Source organism: Triturus cristatus, chromosome 4_2 (assembly GCF_964204655.1).
Source record: "Triturus cristatus chromosome 4_2, aTriCri1.1, whole genome shotgun sequence".
Taxonomy (NCBI): domain Eukaryota; kingdom Metazoa; phylum Chordata; class Amphibia; order Caudata; family Salamandridae; genus Triturus; species Triturus cristatus.
In genome coordinates, this window is record NC_140586.1 from 614,028,348 (window position 1) to 614,042,696 (window position 14,349).

The window sequence follows — 14,349 nt, forward strand, 5'->3', positions numbered from 1 at the left end:
AAATTTGGATTGTTCCAGGAAGCTAGACAGACATTTCGCCACATGGGCCTACAGCACATTAGCTAAGTATTTGTTTGTATTTATTTTATTTAGAGAGTTTTATATAGCGCTAGCTAGATCCAGAGGTATCAGAGTGCTTTACATAAGGAAACAGCGTCTTACCAGTTACAGAAATGTTCACATTAATTACAGAAATATTACAAATTCAATAAAGGTGTTATTGCCAGGATGAGTGTCAGGATTAAAAAAGAACAGGGGAATCTGGGAGTCCATTGGAAGGAGACAGCGGCAGAGAAAAAGGCGAGACATATGTCCGAAGTCCGGCTGGGTAGGTGACGGCCAAAGCGGTGTGCCACGGCCAATCTCCCCTATAGCTGTCGGTGCAACTCCACCGGGAATCGGCCATGCGGTTTGGGCTCTGCCGGATGAGTTTCAAGATTCAAAAAGAACAGGGGGAGCTGGGAGTCCATTGGAGGAGACATCGACAGAGAAAAAGGTGAGACAAATGTCTGAAGTCCGGCTGGGTATGTGATGGCCAAAGCGGTGTTCCAGGGCCAGTCTCCCCTATAGCTGTCAGTGCAGCTCCACTGGGAATCGGCCATGTGGTTCGGGTTCCACCGGACGAGTTACAAGATTCAAAAAGAACAGGGATAGACAGGATAATGTCATGCCCATGACAACTGGTATAAATATAAAATTGAGGGTGGTGACTTGCAGCAGGCAGCAGTCCTGATCTGGGTTAGTTTGCACTTCCTCATATCTAGAAGGAGGACGCAGTACAGGATGACTGTTCTTCTTGGATCTAGAAAACTGCTTTTGGAACTTGAAGTTAAACTCCCACATTGGTTCTTGCCGAATCCCAATAGTCTTTCTGCACCAGAAAAGTAAACATTTAGAATAAGCTAAGTTGCTAGGAGTCGATTCTGGGATTATAGGACTTTTTGCCAGTCGAGAAGTAAATGGCTCATACATATGGTACAATGAACGGATCACACAGGCTCGCAGACATCGCAGTTTTTCAATGCACTCTGGCCTCAAGCAGACTGGAAGCAGAGCAGTAGTTTGATAGTGCCTTTTGTACAATCTCATCCAAAATGCTGCAGTGCAAGTAACAGTCCAGGCATTCTTACAAATAAGAGCAAATTTCACGATATCTTCTGGGCATATATAGGAGGCAAGCATCAGCCAAATGTCTATGGGATAGTCATCTCCAATGTTGCTGTGTAAGGTTTCTTCATTTCTCTTGCTCCTTTTCTTTTTCCCTGCTGCTAATACCTTCTTTCACATTTCTGCCACGTTATTGTCATTTTCGCACTCTCCATTCACAATAATGGATGAAAGATCTTCCTCCACTGGTACGAGAGATGCTTTCAAACCGCAAAGTGATTTCCCTTCTTTTTGAATTGCATTGGCCACAGCTTTCCCAACACGACCAGACTTCCCCACAGCAGGATCAGAATTGGCATAATCCGCCACTGTAACATGGCACACGGTATTTAGGCTCACTGCAGTTCAATGAACGAGAAAAGAACGGGGCACCTCTTGCCTCCGCCGCCATGCTTGATCTTACAATTGTATGTATGGGAGCAGGGAGATGGGGCTGTAGTTTGACAGCGTTTGGGGATCAGCCCCAGGTTTCTTCAATAGGGGTACCACTATTGCCTCTTTGAAAGCTTTATGGACACTACCCTGAGATAAGGAGATGTTCAAGAGGGCAAGCACAGGTTCAGGTGAGGTAGTGAAAGAAGCTTTTAAAATGTGTGGTGGACAATGATCCATGGGAGATCCAGATCTGACTTTGGATAGCAGATCATGAAAGGTCTGGGTGTCAATGGACGGGAAGGATTCAAGGGGGTAAGGATTTGTGGGCATCAGAAGGAAGATTACTTGAGGAGTGTGTGTGGGAATGCTGTCTTTGATGGAGGCAATTTTGTCAATTTCAGAGAGTCACAGAGGGCCTAAGACGGTGTGGGCTTACTTAGGACTCTGGGTTAGACAGTTCGCCTACAATTGCAAATATTCCCTTGGTTTTGTTGTTAGAGGTTCAAATTCTAGTGGAAAAATTTGCTGCTTTGGCTGTGAGGATCACCTTTTTATATTCCCTCATAGCAGTTAAGTAAGTGATTTTCTCTTCTTGTGAGTAGTTCCGTCTCCACTTTCTTTCCAATTGACGGAGGGTGAGTTTTTGTAGTTTTAATTCAGGGGAAAACCACCTCTGAGCCTCAAAGCGGAGTATTAGTCTAAGTTTTTTAAATGGGGCGTGTCTATTGCTGGCTGCTAACAGCCAAGCTGAGATGGTTTACTCGTGGAGATTGACATCGGATATGGAGTTGGGAGCTGTGTTTGCCAGTGTGGTATGGAAGTCGTTCATACCAATAGCATTCCATTTTCTTGCCAGTCCCCCACTATTGGTGGGAGTTTAACTGGTGACAGGGTTCTTTAAGGGGAATTTTAGCAGGTGGTGGTCTAACCATAGGCAAGTCGTGATGGATATTGCAGAAATCACCAGGTTGATGGTCCAGATTTGGTCGAGAATATGCCCTTTTATGTGTGTTGTTGAGGAGGCCTGTTGAGGGAGGTTTAAGTTGTTCAATAGATCAGTCAGCTAAGCAGATTGCGGCCGTCCTTGATTGTCGTGGGCCCAGTAATTGAGGTCGCCTACCAGCAGGATTCTGGCATGGTTAGTTACCAGGTTTGCTATTTGTTCCCCCAACAAGTGAGGAAAAAGGGACATGTGCTGTGGCGACCTGTAAAGTAGAACGCATATGAAGGGGGTCAAGTCAGACTAAAATTTTATTACAATGTTATCTACTGCGGGAAGGCAGAGTTGGGGAAGAGCAGTAAATTTAAAATCCTGATGGATGATGGCTGCTACACCGCCGCCCATTTTGCCTGGCTGGCGATTAGTTTGGAGAATATAATATTCATTGGGTAGTGCCGCCAGGATGTCGGGTGAGGATTCGAGAGTAAGCCAGGTTTCGGTGAGCAAGAAAATGTCAGGCTTTTCTGAGGCTAAGAGAGTGAAAATTTCTAGCTGGTGTCTAACTAAGGATCGTGTATTAAGATAGTAAATTGGCATTACTGTGCACCCAACTTTATGCTGTTGCTGAGTGAGGTGGGATGTTGGCTGGATGACTTCAGGGAACGATTTCCAAGGCTGAAGTATGGTATTATTATGCAAGCGTGCAATAATTACCGGGTTAAGCGTAAGTGAGGCTGAGTGAAGCAGTCTACTTTTTTTTTTTTTTATTGCGAGAGATGTCACTGTCAAACACAGCCGGACGCCTACATCCTGGGGGCCGGCGGCGTTCATATTTAAAGCGTATTTCACAGCTCTTTTACCCACATCCCGGAGGCCGGGCAGCGTAATTCTTATAGGTCGCGTAACTGAATACGATACTAGGCGAAACTGACATGTGTCAGCATCTGAACTATATATTAAAAAAAATACAATTTTTTCTTTAAAATAACAACCAAACAAAGAGGTGTTAGGCCAGCCAACCATCTTCAGAGCTCTCGTTAGTTGCTCCACTGCGCAGTGATGACATCCTATGCCTGTCGCTCCACCATTCTGACTTCCTCCCCCCGCTACCATGACTGCCCTCTAGTGCCCACTTATTGCTTGGACCTAGTCACTCTCTCAGCACTTGACGCTTTCCCTTACGGATGGAGATTACTGAGACCAAAAGCCTTTCCTATCTGCTAAGGAGCTATGGGATTGTGTCCCACTTCCTTTCCCGCTGCCGCTGTTCTCTCTCCCTTGTCTTTCAAATATGTGGTGTATAGCCCCCAGAAATTCTTTTTTCAGCTCCTTGGAGGGAGCAATTCGCTAAAGCTCTCAGATTGTGTGCAGCAGTAAAGTACATCGTGCGACCACTGTGTTACTGTGTGTAAGGGGCCCCTCAACCAGCACATTGCTACTCTGCGCTTAGCCATCAGCAGCCCTAAATCCACCAGTCTACGAGCTGCCCTCTGTAGTTTAGAATAGCTTAGCAGCGCCAGTGCTGGGTCAGGAGGGATCTCCAACTCAGCTATTGCACTAATCTCATGAAATATATTTTCCCAGAATCGGTATACACCAGGGCAACTCCACGCTACATGCATGAAATCCGCTGAAGTAGCTCGGCATCTGTTGCAGGTCGCGTCCTCCCTCAGACCGTACCTCTGTAATCTTCCAGGTGTATAATACACTCTGTTAATATATTTAAAATGTATCAATCTATGTTTCCCACGCAGAGATATGCGTTTTGTGTTAGTGCAGCAGTAGGTCCACATGGCATCATCAATAGCTGTTTCCAAGTCGCGCTGTCAGGCCAATCTAGCTTTGGTAAACTGGATAGCTCTCTGTGACATTGCCAATCTATAGATATTGGAGACAAGCTTGCAAGGGGATTTAGTTTTGATCAGGTATGTTAGTTCTTGCACTTCAGGATGTTTATTTAAGTCGTCCCCCAGCTGTTGTCTAAGCGCACTGTGCACTCTGTGGAACTGAAAGCTTTGAAGCACAGTGGGTGCTTCAGCGGAATTCATGACTTCGGCACTAGTTATGACGACCCCTTCTGCAAACAGATCTCCCATCTTGTGAATACCCAGCGCTTGCTGCTCTGATAACCCCTCCGTCCCTGCAGAGGAATATAACAACGCTTCCCGCTCTTAGTTGTAGTAAGCTGTGCCAGGCGTGCCGGGTCGAGTTTAATGAATCCAGTAAGCCTGTTCTGCGATCCACCAGGTTCGAATATGACAGCAGGGAGAGGGAGTGGGTCAGCAAACAACCTATCGAGCCGGAGGTACGGGATGTTATCCGCGCCGTGGACCCAGCTATGCGCTTGCATAGCCTGTGCTGCTCTGTGAGATGCACCCAGTCCCCCCAGGTGATATGGTAATGTGAGTACCCGCCATTGTACTCGCGCTTGTTTGCCCGCCCAAGCTAACCGCACTAATGATTTATTTACCCGGGCAAAAAAAGAACGCGGCAGAGCTATCGGTGTTTGTGAAGAAAAAGACAAATCTAGGTAGCACTCCAATCTTCATGATAGAGGCCCTGCCGAGCAACGATAGCAGCAATCCAATCCATGTTTCTACATCGTCTTCTAACTTGGCCACCGCAGTTCCATAATTTTCGCGAAAGACAATGTCCAAATCCGTGTGTAGTCTAATGCCAAGATACATAACCGAGTCGTCCGACCACCATAATGGATATTCCATCTCGAACCTCACTGCTTCATGCAAGACTGAGGATAGATTGTTTTCGGGATCTCTCACATAGAGAAGGGTATCATCTGCATAAGTTGACAGCACTATTTTGTAGTTAGGGAAAATCACCTCTCTGTGGCCATGATATTCCCTAAGTGCGCCTGCCAAGGGCTCTGCCACCAGTGCATATAGCAACGGTGACAGAGGACAGCCCTGCCTAGTACCTCTGGTAATGAGAATAGGGTGACCAAGGTTCCCAGCCTGATACACGCCATGGGAGCGTTATGTAGCACCCCTATCAGTTGTAAAAATACTGGGCCGAGTCCCATTCTGGTCAAGACTTGCCTCATAAAGGGCCACTCCACCGAGTCGAAAGCTTTCTCCATATCTAAGAAGACGCTATTGCCTTTGTATCGTGTCGAACATGTTGTATTGTGCCAAAGACCGTGCGAAGATTGTATGTGAGGCTTCTATCAGGCACGAATCACGCCTGTTCCGAAGCCACCAGATACGGAGTCAGCAGTGCCAGTCGAGTCGCCAAAACTTTTGCAAACAATTTGGCGTCAACGTTCAGCAAGGAAAGCGGCCTATATGACCCACACTCCTCCCGTGGTTTACCTGTTTTGGGAATTGCAACTATCATAGTTTCCCTCATCGTTTGTGGCATCTGTCCCGTAACACACATGTCGAATAATTCCGCGAGCAATAAATCTATGAAGGTCTTATAAAAGTTCACAGTGAGGCCATCCGATCCTGGGGCACTGTTCACCCTCATTCCCGACAGCGCTTCCAAAATCTCATCTTTTTCGATGGGGAGGGCAAGGAACTCTCTACGCGAGTTAGACAAAAAGGGCAGCTTGATATGTTCCAGGTAAACAAGTATTTCCCCGTCCATGTCCGATAGACGTGAGGCGTATAGTTCCGAGTAGTATTGTTTAAATCTATTAGCTATCTCTACTTCCTCAGTGAGGAGGTCGCCCTCTTCGGATCTGATTGTCGTAATTAAGGTTTTATCACGTTTGGCTTTCAACAGGTTAGCCAGAACTGATCCAGGTCTGTCCCCCTCTCTGTATACTCGTGCTGTAGCGTATTTCCCCAGGTGTTTCACTTCACTGTCCGCTACCTCCTGGTATTCCTCCAATAACTGTTTCATTAATTCCACTTGCTCCCCATCTGCCCTTGACGTCTGCCTTGATTCCAACTCACCCAATTGTCGCTCCAGAGCTGCCAGTCTCTGGCGGATGTCGCGGAGTACCCCTGAGTGTTTGGCCATGGCCACCCCTCTAATATACACCTTGAAGGCTTCCCATACCATCTGAAAACTGTTTACTGTCCCAATATTGTTAGCTAAAAATGTTTCGATGGCTTCAGCCATCGTTTCTTTGAAAAGAGGGCCTAACAATGAATAAGGGGGGAATCGCTATGAAAATGGAGGGATTGTCTTCTTGGGAGTGGCCAAGACCACAAGGAGCGGGGAGTGGTCCAACAGTGTGCGTGGTAAAACCTGACATGCACGTATTTGTGGGATGAGTGGTATTGATGCCAGCCAGTAATCTATTCGGGTGTGCAGATTTTAATAGGCTGAGTAGTGTGTGAAACCTCCTTCTAGCGGGTGAAGTACCCTCCAAACATCTTTGAGGCCTTGACTAATCAGTACCCTTTCCATAGCTCTAGCTGCTGATGCCGGCTTCCTGATTGGTCCCCCTGATCTATCTAAGCTCGGGTTCCTTACAAAGTTAAAATCCCATCCCCATACCATGTGCAGTATCCCACATTCACTCATTATGTTAGCTAACGCAGCAAAGAACTCCGGGCAGTCGTAGTTCAGGCCATATACATTAACCAGTAAAAGATCCAGTCCTAGACCCTGACATCTGGAGATCACGAACCTCCCACCCATGTCTGCCTTCATTTATTGTAGTGTATAGTCAGTTCTAGGGTTCACCCATGTCATTACCCCTCTAGCGTGTGACGTGAATCCTGCCGTATTGGTATTACCCTCAATGCCCCTGGTACGAATCATTGGACTTTGCTGAGGGAGGTGCGTCTCTTGTAACAGGGCCACATCTATCTTAGGTCTGTTTAAATATTGCAGTACTTTCCGCAGTTTACAATGGTCATTCAGGCCCCTCACGTTCCACAATAGCGGTCTGAGGGAGTCTAGTGGTCTCTGGTCAGCGATTGCTCCTGACATTGCATTGATTCTATTACGCAGCGAAGAACACCCTATAGCCTGTGACTGACATTTATACTGTACCTCTTGCAACAACAACTCTACCCTCCCCAACTTAGGGAACAAAAACAGGTTCCCAATCCTACCCTCCCCTCCCCCTCCCACAGCAGACCACCCACAACTCAGTCGCGCATCATCCCTATCAGGGACTTCACACACCTCCCCCCCCTCGCTCCCCCAACTGGGTAAATTGTCGTGGTGTTTGTCACTTGCGGGCAGAGGTCGCTCTGTGTGCAACTAATAAAATGAAAAACGCTGACACCAGCATTTATCTGCCCCCCGCCAACCGCTAAACTTTCTCCTTCCACCTAACCACTAGCCATTTCTGTACTTGCCGTGGCACTACTACGCACCCCGTCATCTCAACCCGGCCAGTAATATGCAATGTCCCATACAGCTTCCCTGACCAATGCAACTGTTGTCGTGTAGTACCTAGATACCTGAAACTTGTCCATATACTAAACTGGTGCAAGCAGCATGTCCACAGCTGTGTACTGTGATGAGACGATAGGTTTCTATCCCAGCACGGGCATTAGTCCAGCCCTATCTTTACCTCTTACCTCCCTCCGCCCCCCTGCCCCAGGATACTTATCAGCAGAACACTATCAGTTGGGACTCAGTCTTGCTCCTCCATCGAACACCCTTCGGCTTCATTCTGAGGCTGATTCTCTGGACTCCGTCGTTGTTCCTTGCTCTAGTCCTTGATCACCTTTTGCAGCACCTTCGGGTCTACAAAGATGTGAGAGCGCCCTTGTCTGTTGACCCGCAACTTAGCTGGGTACAGCATTGCATAGTTTACTCCCAAATCCCGTAGCTGTTTTTTCATGGGGATAAATTGTCGGCGAGCCTCTTGCATTCGGGCAGTGAAGTCCGGGAACAGCGAAATGTTTTATCCTTCATAGGCCAGTGTCTGTTTGTCCCTCGCAGTACGAAGGGCTGCGTCCCTGTCCCGGTAGTTTAGCAACTTGGCTATGATTGGGCGTGGCGGGGCTCCCGGCAGTGGTCTGGGCCCCAAGGAGCGATGTGCCCATTCCACCACGAACATATTCGAGAACACTTCTGCGCCCAGAAGATCTACCAGCAGTTCCTCCACAAAGCACTCCATGTTGCCCGTTTGAGTCGTCTCCAGCAGACCAATTATTCGTAGATTACAGCGTCTCGAGGGGGCCTCCAAATCCTCCGTCTTGTCCTGTAATACTCGTGTAATCCTCTCCAGCTGTTTATGGTCCGCGTTCAAAGTTGTCTGTGCCTCCTCGACTTCCGTCATCTGTCTTTCAGACATATCTAGTCTTTCCGCATGTTTAGCCAGCCTCTCCCCCATCCTGTCCAGCCGGTAGGAAAGGGCTTCGATCTTTGCACCCAGTGATGTGATACCGCTCTGCAGTCCCTTTTCCATTGATAACAGCAGGCTGCGAAGATCCGGTTCTTCCTCATTAGGCGGAGGGGTCCGAGTAGGTGCGCGCGAAGTCAAGTCTTGCATCTGAGAGCGCTTTTGTTCGAAGGTGAGTGTGGGTTGGGTCGTCTGTTCTTCCCATTGTCTTCCTTAGTTTAAAGGGCCAGTACTAAACCGCCAAGAATTTCCACCACAGGGCCAGGTAAGTCAGAGCAAGGTCTCCGTTCCCCTCTTGAAGAGTTATGGCGCCGCCCCAGACCCGAAATCTACATGTACTGGCTATCAGCCGTTTGCGGCAGTATACCAGCCACCTGGGGGGTTGCACCCGTTGCTTCCTGTGTGCAGTCGCCCACCACCTCGCTTCTCCTCTTCAGCGTACAGCCAGCAACTCAACGCCAGTCTTGTGCGTCTTCTAGCATCGCAATTGCTGCGATGCAATGTGCTCCTACTTGGAAAGCCCCATGCGTTGCCCCCTCCGAACTGCCCAGGCTTCGTGATGTACGCTGATCTGCTGTCTGGCTGAGCTAACACCAGTCTTATATTGTTCCTTGTGCCGCTACAGCACTTACCGCTGTTTCTGCGGCCCGGTCGTATCCACTTCTGCAGACCTTACAACTGATGAATAGACACTTCTATGGGCACTGCACCCTACAGGGCGACAGGGCGGCAGTTGCTCTCCTTGGTATTCCCACCACTCTCCTGGAGTCCCCTATGTCCACTCTCTGTGGGGGCCTCTGTGTATTCCGGTGGCCTGTCCCCTCTGCCGGAATGCAGCTTCAGCTATGTTGTGGATGTAATGCCATTATACCTCCATAAACTACAGCAGACCGACTGTTTGCAATCCAGCTTTCCTCCTGGCCCTGTCAGTACTCCACCGCCCCTCAATCCAACTTCACTGCCCTTGCAGAGGCGCCTGTTAGGGCTTCCCCAGACTTTACTCGTGGCCTAAAGTGCTCACTTTCCCCCTGTTGGGCCTCCAGTTATGCGCGTTGCAGTCTCTCGAGGTTGCCCCCATACCTCTAGATGCCACCAGGCGTGCCCCTTCTTCTTCGCCCTCCTGCCTGTGGGCGCCCCCGTAACTCGTCTCTCACGCAACTGCCAGCCGGAATTGCACAAATCCCAGTTCCAGCATTCCGGGGGAGCGAAGGGCGTTGAAGCTCCCCACAGTGCTGCAATTGTTCTGATCTTGCCGCAGCAGAAGTCACGGACTTCCCCTTGCCTGCTTCGCAGTGCTGCCGGAGCCTTTGTGAGCACGCTTAAAGAATCAGGCGAGGCGAGAGCAGGCCTCGCAGCACCGCGGATCGGCTCTTCCTGCCTGCGCTCCCCCGCACGCACGGTGACGTCGCTCCGTCCCGCGCGCACTTTAGTCTGGGGATTCGCGGCCCAGCGCTTCAGCGCTTCCCTGCTCTGTAGCATCAGTCAGGGGAGGTCCAGTGAGGCCGGGGTTTCGTCCGCGGGATGCTGCGGTATTCCGGTGCACAAATACATATTTGTGTTGCTGTGAAAGGTGTAAATTGCTCGGATAAATTAAGGATCGGAGATCGGCGTAGAGGAGCTCTGGGCTCAAGCGACCATTCCCGTTTTGAGCCAAGCTCTGCCCCCAAGCAGTCTAAGTTCATGAGAGGAATATTTGCTCCCGCGCTACAGCCGGCATTTGTGCCTGGAGCTGACTAAGCGCCTCCCCCTGACTGCTGTGATTGGCCGCCCCCAGATGGGAGAGACCGGGAGGCAGGGAGCAACTGCAGCGCCTGAGACTGCGAGTGCGCGGTATGTTGTTTGAACACAGATTCGAATTCCTACAGTTTTACAAGTTTTAAAACAAATGTTTCAAAGGCTAAAAGGATTAAAAGGTTCATTGCAGGGAAAATGTCACTGTTTCCGGGTGGCGGCCTCTTCCTATACAGTGCCAGCTCCCGCACTACAGCCGGCATTTGTGCCTGGAGCTGGCTAAGCTCCTCCCCCCGACTGCTGTGATTGGCCGCCGCAGAGGGGAGAGACCGGGAGGCAGGGAGCAGCTGCAGCGCCTGAGACTGCCAGTGCGCGGTACGTTGTTTGAACACAGATTCGAATTCCTACAGTTTTACAAGTTTTAAAACAAATGTTTAAAAGGCTAAAAGGATTAAAAGGTTCATTGCAGTGAAAATGTCCCTGTTTCCGGGTGGCGGCCTCTTCCTATAGAGTGCCAGCTCCCGCGCTACAGCCGGCATTTGTGCCTGGAGCTGGCTGAGCTCCTCCCCCGACTGCTGTGATTGGCCGCCCGAGAGGGGAGAGACCGGAAGGCAGGGAGCAGCTGCAGCGCCTGATTCTGTGAGTGCGCAGTACATTGTTTGAACACAGATTCAAATTCATACAGTTTTACAAGTTTTAAAACAAATGTTTAAAAGGCTAAAAGTATTAAAAGGTTTGTTGCAGTGAAAATGTCAGTGTTTCCGGGTGGCGGCCTCTTCCTAGAGTGCCAGATCCCGTGCTACAGCCGGCATTTGTGCCTGGAGCTGATTAAGCTCCTCACCCTGACTGCAGTGATTGACCGCCCCAGAGGTGAGAGACCGGGAGGCAGGGAGCAGCTGCAGCGATATGGTAGTTATTGATCCATCACTGTACATGTGAGTCAACTGAAGAACTGGTGCGCAATGTGTGTGCATTGCCTATTGACAGCCACTATGTTTTGGATGTCTCTACCACCCTCATGCTCTTCGTCCTCCTCTACTGGGTCCTGCTGTTGCTGGTAACCATCCCATGGGACATTTGTACACACATACATATATATTGTGCAGAATGGCACAGACAAGTATCATCTTGTACATCATTGGGGGTGGGTACAGCAATCTCCCCCCTGACATGTCGAAACATCGAAACCTGGCCTTGAGCAGAAAAAAGGTTCCCTCCACAATATTGCAGGTCTTGCAGAGTGCCTGGTTGTAGTTCCTCTCGGCTTGGCCTGGGATGTGATTGTGGGGCCGTAACCAATGGCTGGAGACCATTTTCTTGGTCAGCTGGAATTAAAAAATATAGGACAACTGTCAATGTTTTTGCTCAGTGTTAGAGATACATTCTGGTCCATGTGTGTGATGTCCAGTTAATTAGTCATACACATTTCTAAAGGTATTTCAAAATATGTGTTACTCATAGAGTTGGTGAAAGTTGTACACATGTCTCCTCCATTACTCTGTGTAATGGCAAATGCTGAGCATGGACTAGGACATTTTACACTTCTATATCCTGACATACATGTTGATCCTGTAGTTTTCTGTGATGGCTATTTGGAGATGGTCCTGGTCACTCTATGTTATTTGCTCCCACTACATGTGTGAAGTGACAGATGGAGATTAGATAATTGCCTAGTTGGTCCTCCATTGGTAGGTTGTGACATGACTAATATGGTTTACACTGACACAGGTATATGTCCATGGTAAACCACAAATGTTGTTGGTGGCCTACATGACATTGGCACAGGCCTTTCATAGTACACTTACTTGTCCATGATGTTGGTTAATACATGTGGTGCAGCTCACACATGTCACATGGATTGGTATGCTATTCATTGTCTGCCTTCCCTTATTTTGGCATAATAGTTGTCATTGTGCACTTTGCTTCAGACATATGTATTGCAATGTGGGCCATGCTCATGTGGGACACACTGATGTTTTTTTATGAGGAGCTGTGTACCACATGAGTAGCCACAATACATTTTTCATTCACATGTATGTGTAGGATTAGAACTTGTAGAGGATTGTGTAGTTGTATGCCTTGCATTTATTCTCATAGCTGTGGGAGACCCATGTTGATATTAGTGTCCATTGTGGTGCCTTGTCCAGGTTGGTTATTATTCTGTGCTGAAGACTATAGGTCTTGACATGTGTCCATTGGGGGTTTGCTTGACACATGTGGAATGATGCATCGTGCATGTATGGGGCACACACCTCATACTAATGGCCCAATGTGCTCTGACAGACACAGAGATGAGTATTGTGTCATCCATTTCTGACTGTTAGTGAGTCTGTTAGGTACTTGAGTTATGCCTACCTACAAATAGGCCATTCCCATATTGGCCATTCTGTAAGTGTTTGGGTATGATGGAGTACCTGAAGATGTATGCGTCATGCACACTCCGAGGGTATTTGGCCAGAACGTTGGTGAACATCCCCTGATGGCCCACAACGGCCTGGACACTAATGGAGTGCATGTGCTTCCAGTTCCTGTAGAGATGGGATGTTCCTGCAGGGGGAACCAGTTACAAATGTGCAGAGTACATGGCACCCAACACATGTGGGAAACTGGTGATGGCATAGAACCCGTGCTTGGTCTCCAGATACAGTTATTGTGTGTTGGGGAATAGGAGGTGCTGGAGTGTTAGCCGGATGATGGCGTCCAGGACAGGCTGAGAAAGGATCAGAAAGATGGCTGGGAAATTCCAGTCACTCTGGCTGTCATAATCTGGAATAAGCCAAATGCCAGCATGGAGAGGACAGCCATGAGCTTGAAATGCGGAAGGATGTTGGTGTACCTGAGAGTTGGTGGCAGAAACCTTAGGGCTATCTGGTTTAGCAGAAGGACAATGGACTCCAGTAGTAGGTGATGACCTCATCCTCCCTGAGATCAATTAGGGTAGTCTGCTGCTAATATACGTACTCCCTTCTCTTTCACTGCCTTCGTGGTGGTGAGGCGGGGTGGTCATCTCCTAGCAACTCCCAGCTGCAAAACGAACACCTCCATGGCATAGTTGAACTTACCATACTGTTCTGTCTGGCTTTTCTTTATATACCACAGCCAATGGGTCATTTCCTATATCTGGGTTAAAGATGCACAAGCATGTTGACGCATTTCAGCCTCAACGCGCCGTTTACCGACGATGCGTCATTTCGCATAAAACCCATAAGTATGGCAGCATCAATTTTACACTAGTTTTTTAATAGGAATGCTTTCCTTACATACTTTATTTTGGGGGTCGCCAGCTGGTTGAGGCACAGCTACATTTCAACGCAGGGCTGCTATAAGTGACGCATATGCACACGTGTCACCTTGTATGTATGACATATGGACTGCTTCGCCGCCGGGTCAAGAATTTTGATGCAACGCGCACAGCCTGCTTGTAAATGAGGCCCTGTGTTTTTAACATAAACCTCTATGTATTATGGACCGAATTCACCAAAGCGATTCTCACTATGTATAAACCTGGATGACACCATACAACTGTTTATCCACATAGACTGTCATATGCAATTTGTGAAAGCATTTTGCCATTCCAAACCTCTCGTCCTATCTTCGTCTTTACTATGTTTGGAAAATGAATGTGTCTCCTGTAAGCACTCATCGCTACTCTGCAATCTGACCCGCAGTTTTATTGGACGCCACTTAAGTACATTGAACCAAATCCAGGGATACATGGACTAAGCGAGCTGATGAAAATGGCAATTATAATAAGAGTGACATTTTATGTTTCCACTGAAACCATTTCTGACCCTGAATAAATAAAGTGCTTGTATGGCAAATTAATCCGAGTTGAAATGATTGTTAACTCCGGGTTTGGAAA

The 14,349-nt window shown here is 48.3% G+C and overlaps 1 pseudogene; it reads right to left on the reverse strand.

The window, feature by feature from the left end:
• Positions 1–573: 573 nt before the first annotated feature.
• On the reverse strand, positions 574–6,568 carry LOC146834749 (transmembrane protein 183 pseudogene; annotated as a pseudogene).
• Positions 6,569–14,349: the final 7,781 nt, after the last annotated feature.